Source organism: Meleagris gallopavo, chromosome 5 (genome assembly GCF_000146605.3).
Source record: "Meleagris gallopavo isolate NT-WF06-2002-E0010 breed Aviagen turkey brand Nicholas breeding stock chromosome 5, Turkey_5.1, whole genome shotgun sequence".
Taxonomy (NCBI): Eukaryota; Metazoa; Chordata; class Aves; order Galliformes; family Phasianidae; genus Meleagris; species Meleagris gallopavo.
In genome coordinates this window covers 21,463,784-21,473,555 of record NC_015015.2, presented here as the reverse complement: position 1 = coordinate 21,473,555, position 9,772 = coordinate 21,463,784, and the positions used below count along the sequence as shown (strand labels likewise).

Sequence of the window (9,772 nt, the reverse complement as noted above, 5' to 3'; positions counted from 1 at the left end):
TGATCAGCTACTTCCATCCTTTACAGCTGCTTCTGCGGGAGTGATTAATCCCAGCCCTTCCTCCGCTAATAATAAGCGTGTAGAACCAGCAATATCCTTTGTTGTTATTATTTCCCCTTTTCATGTCCCCTTCTGGGGAGAGCTGTGAAAGGCATGCAGTGACCTCTGTCTATCTCCTGCTGAAGGGGTGGCCATGGCACAGGAATCAGTCCCCTGGCTGCAAACAGTGGCAGAGGTCTCAGGTACCCATGGGCTGGTGATCTCTAAGCACTCCCGTTGTCGAGGCTGTGAGCTTCCCGGGTGTCCAGTTTCTGATGCACCTGCTCTGGAAGCCTTCACAGCACCCTTGTGTCTGCAGTCTTACCTACGTGCAGGAGATGAGCATTTCCTCCTGGCAGGGAGCATCTCAGAGATGCAGGGCTGCTGAAGAGGAAACTGGGCATTGGGACTTAGCTGGCAATTAGGTTATCTCTGAATAAAACTTGTGGTCCCCTGGGTCACTAATCTGGCACCTTGCTCCTCTGCAAACTTCTCCTTACAAACAATGAGTATTCTAGGCCTTCAGTTTCTCTTTTAAGCTAACACTGAGCCAGAATTGCTCTCCATTTGTACTAATCTAGCTGAAAGAGGAAGCACACTGTTTATTTAATGACAAATGCCAGCTGAAGATGAGGTTACTGAACTACCAGTGACTACCAACTCCCACAGACGGGATTTTAGCCACAAACCACAAGTCTTCAAATGCTGCAGAGATAAGAGCCCTGCATGTGGGAAATACCCCTGCATAAGAGCTTTTCATAGCAGTATCAGTTTTGTAAATGGCCTGACCTCCGATAATAGCTCATACAGACTGTGCTTTGCATTATATGTGTTGCAGACCAGGAGAGAACATCTCACTTTCAAATGTAGTCTGCTTCTTCAGTGAAAGCTTGTCCCTGAGATGTATCCTGGGTGTAAGCTCCTCCAGCTCTCTATTCTCAGATCCACCGGTGAAATAATGGGATATCAGGCTCCATGCATATTGCTCTGACATCTTGAGGAAGGGACAGGGCAAAAGGAAAGTAAAAGAGAAGGGAGATGTGGCTAGTGTTTCTTCTGCATCAGGCCCAGCAATGGGAGCCTTTGAATGCTGATGTGACACAAGAGCTGCACCTAAGAGAGGGAAGTCCAAGGACTGGAAGGAAATAGGCTGTGTTTTCTGGGTGATCTGTCTTGAAGAAATGCCACCTTAGTCAAGAGCAGACTGCAGAATCAGGATGTTATTCCTCACATGTAACACCATGGAAAACACAGCAGTGACAGCAGAACAACAAAGTCCCAGAGTGCAGCAAGTGAGTATTTGCTCAAATGCAAAAGCCATAGGCACAAAACAAAAGGAAAGAAGCTGCTTACCATCAGAAGGCCTCAGGTATAAAGGGACCTCCAGCAAGATCCCCTCACCTCCACTGCTGCCCTTGAATGGGGTCTGTGAAGGGGTGAATCCTGGCTAAACTCCTTCCAGTCACTCAGGAGCACTGCATGCAGCTGAGTTCCCCTCGGTTGGCCCTGCCTTCCTACCAGGTGCTCAATTACAGGTTCAAGCCATGACTTAGCATTTCTGCTACACCATGATTTTGGGTCTCTGACTATTGATCTGGCTGCCTAGCACCTTCAGCCCTACCAGTGACACACTGGACACTGATGAAAAAATAATTGTACAGCAAAACTTGCCTTGATGGTGCTCCGAGCTGTTCCGCTAATCTCTTAATACTGCCTCTCCTGGGTGTTGCAGTGCTGGGTAGAATGCTCTCTCTTTGAGACCAAAATCTTAGATTTGAAGTCTGGGACAAGCAAGACACCGCTGCTGTAGTAGAAAGGAACATGGATATGCAAAGGCGGGATTTAAGTATGTAAATATGTGAATGCCATTTCAGTGAGGCAGCTGCCACCAACCTGCAACACATGGGGAGCCACCCATATACAACTGGCTGATGCAATGCGCATCTATATCAGGGATAGAGTTACATCTCATTTAGATACTTCCATTGCATTGTGCATTCAACAAGTCTGTTTTCCAAAACAGAAGTTGAAAACAAAACCAAGAACGGGTTAAGCTACTGTCCATCGGCTGAATAAGACAGGAGTTGTCAAGGGGAAGACAGAACAGGAGAGGAAGAGACAGTGTCATGGCCAGGGGTGGACATACTTGTGCATTGGTTGTTAGCTCATCAGGCCTCAGTCCTGCAAATTCCTTCAGATGCTTACCAGGAAATCTCATGGAAATCAATGGATCATTATGTTATTACTATTATTATTGCCATATCCTTTACAAAATGCAGGGCCCTTCTGATTTTTGTTGCTGTGCTCAGCTCAATTCAATTCACTTGGTAAAACAACTGCCCCTCTGAAGTCAGAACTGAGAAGAGAAATGAGCTAACGTGCATTTTTCATACGCTGTCTTGCTTGGCCATCCTGTGAATGAGCTTCTTGTTTTCTTCTCCTCGATCAGACAGTTCCACCTAAGCCAGGACTTGATGTAGAAGTAAATCTTATAGGAGAATACACTTCCTGTTTATAAAAATACCCTTCCTGAGTGGAAGAGCCCTCTTCCTGCACACTCGTCTGGTGCAGCATCCCAGACCTGTTTCTATGCAGACAGGGAGAGTGGCTGGGGGTGGGGATATGGTGATTAGGGACATTTCATCATACTGAAGAACAAAATAAATTAACCTTGCTCTTCTGCCACCTCTGGAAATCAAGCTGTTTGAACCCCAGGCATTCCCAAACTGTGACCAAGATGTTATCCTTTTGAAATGAAGAGCTTAATCTTCTTGGCTTATATCTAAACCTATCTGTGAATTTCCACAACCGGTGTCTGATTGCCATGAACTTATTTAGCTAACTTATAGACAGTGCATCCGGCTCTCGTGTTTAATTGTGGCTCATGGTTCACACATTCACAGCAGCTGAGGATTTGAGCTGTGTACATGAAGTGGTAAAGCTAAAAAAATAATCCGGTCTCAACTGGATGTTTCCATTCATTTTCCTCAATGTGGGTTTTCCTGCTCTTTCTTCTGACCTGGCTTAGATCATTGGGGCTGATGGGTTGATCCATTCTTCTCTCAGGCACTCTTTTGTCTCACACCTATGCACAGCTCAGTGGTGAGCAAACCAGATCCTCCTTCTGCCATGACTGTAGCATCCCTAGACCACATGAGACTCCAGGAATCATTAGACAGACTTCTTTAATAACTGACTTATGAAAGACTCCAATCACCATCTCACCTTCCCCCCATAGTCTGATTGTCTCCCTTTTCCACCTCAAAAACTCTGTCTACTTTCCCTCTTCCTGAGGCCTCTGATGCCCATGCTGAGAGCTGAGTGGTTGCAACAGCTTCTCCTGGGCTCACAGTTCTGCTTTGCTTTCCCTCTTGGATGGGTCATTTTTTCTCTGTTCCATGTTGGAAGACAACATTTGCTGTCACCACTAAGCCAACATGTCCTGCTGCCTCATCCCCCTACTTTCTTCTCTGGGCATCTCCATTACATGCTTGGTCAAGTGCAAGGTTATTGGCATGTAACATACAACAATCAATGTCCTTCTAAAGGAGGGCATATTTATGGAGAAAGGGGTTCTTTAAATCTGTCTCCGTTGCTCATTTCTGTTAACCTCACAGTCCATAAGTTCAAAGACCAGTCCACCTCACAACATCCCCAGTACATGTCCCTAAATTCCTATTTCCAGAGGGTTCCCACAGCATCTGATTACAACATATGGTGGATGCAAGCTCTGAGCCTCTGTGCTGTGCAGAGACTTGGGCAATGCACAGGAGGGTTGCCTCAGCCTTGTGCCTCTTCCAAGGTGCTGCAGCACCAGGCTCGCAGGTCAGATTTGTGGCTTAAGGGAAGCTCACCGCAGACAGGCATGGCCACTGGGGACATGGAGTACTGGGAAGGCTCACTGAAAGGTATAGCCTGACCCTGCCTGATTTGCTATGTTCTGGGAACTCTAATCCCTCCTCTGGAAGGCAGTGTTGCCTCTGTCCCCTGCATTGCACCCTGTGAGGTCAGCTTCCCAGTCCATGCAACAACAGACGCAATAACTAGTGTGCTATCTTCTCCCTAATTACAGCAATGCTCATCTCCACAAATTCTTCTTGTCATACAGCAATAAGATTTCTGTGATTTCTTCCCCAGCACTTATCACTTTTATGGCTACCTGGTGTTGGGAAGAGATTAGCCATGTGGAGGGTAGGGTTAAGTAAAGTCCACATAATTGTGGCAAAGCCCATTCTTTGGACCTTCTCCTGTCTGTGTCAACTCCTGTGTCCCATGGCCACCACTGGTGTCCCCACACTCTCCACTCATGTGAAGCCTGGCGGTGAAGCCATAGGGTGCTTGGTGCAGTGGTGTCAGAGCGGTGGGCACCGCGGGGGTGGCACCTGCCTGGTGTGTGGCCCGGTGCCCTTCAGCGCTCCCCAGCTCTGCCACCGTTGCTGGGACCCCCACTGCTCTTCCGTCCCGCTTGCCCAGATTTCCTTCACAGGGAAAACAGGATACGAGCGGAGGGGGTGGGGAGCAGAGCGTGCCTCCGGCTCATCCTGACACGGAGGGGACAAACACAAACATGCCTGTCCACACAGACGACGGGAAGCACCCGCTGCTCTTCCAGCCTGCAGAGAAGCGTGGGAGCGCATGCTCCTCAAGGCAGCACCTCCGCTATGAGTGCAGCAGTACAAGCGTCCCCTTTCTTCTTTCTCCACACCCCAGTTTTGAATAAGTGAATCCCCAATCTGAGTGGTTGGCATTTTGAATGGTACCGGCCATCAGCCGGCCAAGCACCTCAAGTGCTGCACTGCTGGGCATCTGTACAGTGCACATCTCCAAAGCTGCAGTCCAGATGGAGCCAGGCATGTTTCTATGTCTAAAGAGATCCAGCAAGTTGGCTAAAGGGAGGCAGGGACCAACCACATCTCATGTGAGTTCATATCTGTGAAGTTCATGCTGTGCCTGGGTCTTGCTCATGAAGCTCAAGGGAAAAAAGAGCCCAAGCTCCACATAGTTGTGCATTTGTGCATGCAAAGACCAGAGGAGCAAGAGAGCAGTTTGTGTTTTTGCCACTGCAGGTAGCAGGACTGGCTCTGAATGCATGCAGGCATAGCATCAGGCAAGGCCTATTTACACACAAAAGAACTTTGCTGAGGATAGCTGCACTTTAACACCGTTGCTAAAAAAAAGGAAGGAAAAAAAACCTGGCCTGAACATTTGAAGGAACATTTGTAGGAAAAGCATTTGCTTCCTGGAAGGAGGCTCGGCCAGTGGAGGCTGCTCCTCTGCTGCCTGTATCTGCCTGGTATACTTTAGCCTCAGGTACAGCTGCTGGGTGGGAAGAAGCAGGACCTGTGCTACCCTTCAAAACGCAGAACAGGCATCTTCCGGTGACCGGCAGGTTGGTGACCTTTGTGCCCATCATCATGAAATCAGCTGACATTATGCTGAGGTTTCTAATGAGCTCTCCCATTCCCCTCACTGTGTGCTTGTGAACTTTGTTTCTGCTTGCAACACCTGAATCTTGATAATCCTGGCTGGGCTCCCATGTAATCTGTACTGGCAGCATGCCAAACTGCGACGGCCAAGCAGAGCTGCTGAGCCTGGTTGCTGTTTGTTCAAAGTGCCCAGTGGAAGTTCTCCAAACCACTCTGGCTTGGAAGTGAACTGGAAATATCACAAACCTTTTGCAAGATTTCTGATATTTCAAAGTCAGGCTAGGAGTATAAAAGCAGCTCCCATCAGATCATTCTGCTCCTGTGCCTTGGGCTCAAAGAGGCAGTAGGACACTGAATGATGTGGGTAAGCTGAAGCAAGCTGAAGCAAGCTAAGAAAGATAAGAAACAGTAGTTTGAAGCAAATTCACGTTTTGTTTGTTTGGAGAAAGCAGGGTTTAGGCATGAAAACACACCTAATACCAGGGCTTTTGTTTCTGCAGCCACAGAGACAAAGCTCCACATCACTAGTGATGCAAGTGGCCAATGTTTTGCATCTGCTAGTCCTGTAAAGAAGTCAGGGCTTAAACCTGCCCTGGCCCCACTGCCCATGCTGGGGACATAGGATGGGAGGATGGGACTGTGCTGAGCTAGAGAGATCCCCTGAGGAATTGATGGGAAGAAAATGTAACATAACATGGAAGGGCACAAGGGAGTTACTGCAAGTTTAGATGGGAGTGAAAAGGCTGGGGAGGAAGAATAGCCCTGCTCTGTGTGACAGTGGTGGGGAAGGGAATTATCACCTCCCTTCCTCTGTGTTTTGGAGACAGAGCAGAGACAAAGCCAGAGTCCCATCCTTAGGAAGGAGCTGGACAAGGCTCCCAGCACTCCTGATGCCTGGTCTCCTATGTCCAAAGGAGATGACACAGAGATACCTCCAGCAAAACAGGCTACTGAGGTGCCTTCAGCTTATGATCTGAATTGTGTTCTTTATTGTGAGTGCGGTAATGGGGCAGGATTCAAGAACTTTTCTTCCCAAATCCATCTTACCTTCAGTTTGTGACTGTGCATTCCTCTCCACTCCCTGAGACCTGGGCTGTAATTGGCTCCTGCAAATGGCATGGTGGGTTGAGCTGGCTCTAGGCATAAGGCATCTGAAAGACTGCCTGTGTTGGGGAGCTGTGGCAGGAGAAAAAAGATAATAAATCTGCTTAGGGATAGCCATTGTAAAGCTAACCTCTAACTGCTACTCGGGACTCCACAGTGCTGAAGCACAACCCTGCGAAGAGGGCAACACAAAATCTGTCCCTTGTAATTTCAAGGAAAATTCTGGGAGAAGCTGGGGAAAAGGGGCTTTTCTCCTTGGATTGCTCTGAGAAGCACGGGCGGCTACTTGCCAGCAAGGAGAAAGCAAATGTAGCATAGGCAGCCAGCCTCTTCTGCTGCTGCCATGAAACGAAACATAAACATGTTGCTCCTATAAGCAGAGAGCTGATCCTTGCTTGTGGTATGTTAGTTATGAGCAATTAGGATAGATACAGCACAGAGATTGGGTTATGACTGATAAAAAATGCTGGGAGGGCATCTGCTGCCCTTTCAGATGCAAGGGATTACAGCCAAGTTCCTGGTCATGTTGCCACACTGAGAACATCCCCCAGATGATTTTGGGAAGAGGGACTGTCTGAAAAACCACGGTGAGAAACATCTGGGAAGCAAGCTGGCCTGCCCAAAGTTTACATTGCAGTTCAGCCCAATTCAGACTAAATGGGAGCTGCCTCGAGTTGTTAACCCCAGGGGCACTTGGAATGGGAGGTCTGTGTCGGATCCAAACAAAATAACAATCAATCCCAAATGCAGCCTAAAATGCAAATTAAACCAGAATAGAAACCATTTGTTTTAAAAAAGTAATCATATAAACAAAGGACAACCACCACAACAAAAAAGGCAGAAAAAGCACATCTTTGCTCGAGGAACCGTAAGAGGTCCCCAACCACTTCCTGTCGCTTAAAGATGGAGATGGTTTTTATTCCCCGTGCAGCAAGGCAGACAGGGCTTTGTGTGAGAGGGGCTCATAAATGCCATCCTTGGCTCAGCTGTCACAGCTCTTCCTGTTGCATCCCCAGTGACGCCTTTTCCAGGAGGCTGGATGAGCAAGACAAAAGTGCCAAGACTTGAACTCCAGTCCCTTGATTCAGGACTCAGAGTGGGAAGTGAGGTAACAGTCAGAGAAGCCTTACACAATCAAAATGCTCCCCAGAGCCTGTGTCAGTGTAACACACCACATGGTGCTGCCTATGAGAATGGTTACAACAAACTCATTGCTGTGACTGCCGTGGCTCTGCTCAGGTTCATTGTAAAAGTGACTTAGAGCACGAGTTACTTAGAGCAAGCAGTCTGTGGCAGCAGCCCACAGCATCACCCAGCTTTTCATTGACTACACTGCTGGCATAGCAGCCGTTGGCCAAGGGGAGTTATCTGAGGACATTCTGAGACAGCAGCTCATGTATGTGGACATTCAGGATGCGTTCTCCATCACTAATTCTCCCCAGGTGAAACTCATTGGTGCCATTCCTGACTGATTTCATGGTAAGTAGAAACAGATTTGAGCACTTGATTTCTACATGCTAAGAAGAATTTCTGCTTTCCCTTGTGGAGGGGATGTCTGAATTAATTGTTACACTTGTGTCACATGATGCTGAAGTGCATTTTTCCACTGTAAAATTTCTAGAGGAAAAAATTTAAAGTGCAAACTTACAAAAAAAATATGAAACAACTGCAGAAAATACCCTCATAATGCATTATAAGTCCAAGAACGCTGAAGTTAAAAAAGCATTGCTGTGCTCCAAATGCGTTATGTTAAAGAAGTGCACCCTTAGGACATGTGCACACCCCAACTACTACCCTAAAACAATGCTTGTACAGAGGAAAACAAGAAGTCAGTGAGCAAACACAAATTCACCCTAAGTTTTCCTGAAAACTCTGTTTTAGATCAAGGATTCCAGTTACTCTGACAGCAGCACCTTGAGCCTGCATAGGGCAGTGTGATGGTCCAGACATGGCCTGAGGGCCTGCAGCCAGCCTGGCTTGCATGTACCATCTCCATTTGCCTTCGATCACATAGGCAGGCGTACCAAAGGACCTGCTGTTTGGCTCTGTGCTTGAGGCACATCCTGCATGTTGCTTTCCCAGCTGGACCCATCCCATCCCGGCCGGTGACTCAACACAAGGGATGGAAGTGTCACAAAGCCCCGTTGTCCTGACTCATCAGCTATTATTGTCACACACAGGTGGATGAGGAGTTTCTCCGGCACTCCCAGAAGAAGCGGCACTGTCACATCACCGCTGTAAAAATAGAGCCTTCTCAGTGAGATTGCTGCCTCAGACTGGTCCTTGTGAGCCTGTGGGCACCTGGCAGAAGCGGGATGAGCATTGCTACGTGCAGAGCTCACAGATGGTGTGCTAGCACTAAGCCTTGTGAAAGGTATGTTTGAGGCTCCTGCCTGAGGCCTGCTTCAACGTGCCCTAGGCCAGCCCCCACCAAGCGCACAGCCCTGGATGCTGGGGGGGGATACGTGTGCTGTCTGCTGAGCAGATCCGGACTATCTGTGTACTAGGTTGTACACAGCTTTTGCAAAGCCGCCTTTTCCAAAACTGACACTTCCTGATTTATCAGCTTTGATCTCTTTGGCAGAAGCTGTAGAGCTGTGTGTCTCAGCGGTCAAAGTTTTGCAAGACAGCACTGACGCACTGCCTTCAGATGCAGTCCCATTTGTTTTCATTTAGGGAGGATCCATTCACTCCACATCCCTCACTAATGGCAGGTGCTGGAGGGCTGCTCTTTGGGAGGCCATGGTTTAGGGTTGTTTCCCTGCCAGCTGCTTCGGCCAAACCAACTCTCGTCAGGTGCTCCCATCCTCTTGCAGATGCCACAGCAGCCCAACAACCCAAGTGGGAAGCGGTAGAGCAGTGCCCTACCCCGGCTGTGGAGGCTTCTGCGGGCTCCGGGCACCACCAGCCCCGGTGCCTCCATTACCCCAGCAGCACTCCCTGGGGAGGAGCCAGGGAATCCCAGGCTCCATTTCCTAGGAAAAGGCTGAAACCTGGGGACGGTGCTGGCTGCCGGCCGCCCGTAGGTTCCCACCGCTTCCTGAGGAAGCGCTCAGTCACGTTTGGCCCCGCGCTGCCTCCGCACCAGGACAGCCGATGCCTCCGCGGGGGACACCCGGCACCCACCGCCCAGCCGGGCTTCGGCACGGCCCCGGCGCACCGTCGCAGCTCCCCAGCCCCGCAGCCGCCCCGCTCCGCCATGC

At 49.0% G+C, this 9,772-nt stretch overlaps 1 long non-coding RNA gene across 2 annotated transcripts; it reads right to left on the bottom strand.

Moving 5' to 3' along the window:
- Positions 1 to 1,628: 1,628 nt before the first annotated feature.
- LOC116216664 lies at positions 1,629 to 8,751 on the bottom strand. Of its 2 annotated transcripts, none has more exons than XR_004159890.1 (3): positions 8,483 to 8,751; positions 6,513 to 6,641; positions 1,629 to 1,843 (listed from the first exon to the last, which is right to left on the bottom strand). It is a non-coding gene; the product is annotated as an uncharacterized LOC116216664 (long non-coding RNA). The 2 variants fall into 2 exon arrangements; XR_004159889.1 differs by having other exon boundaries at positions 8,594 to 8,751.
- Positions 8,752 to 9,772: the final 1,021 nt, after the last annotated feature.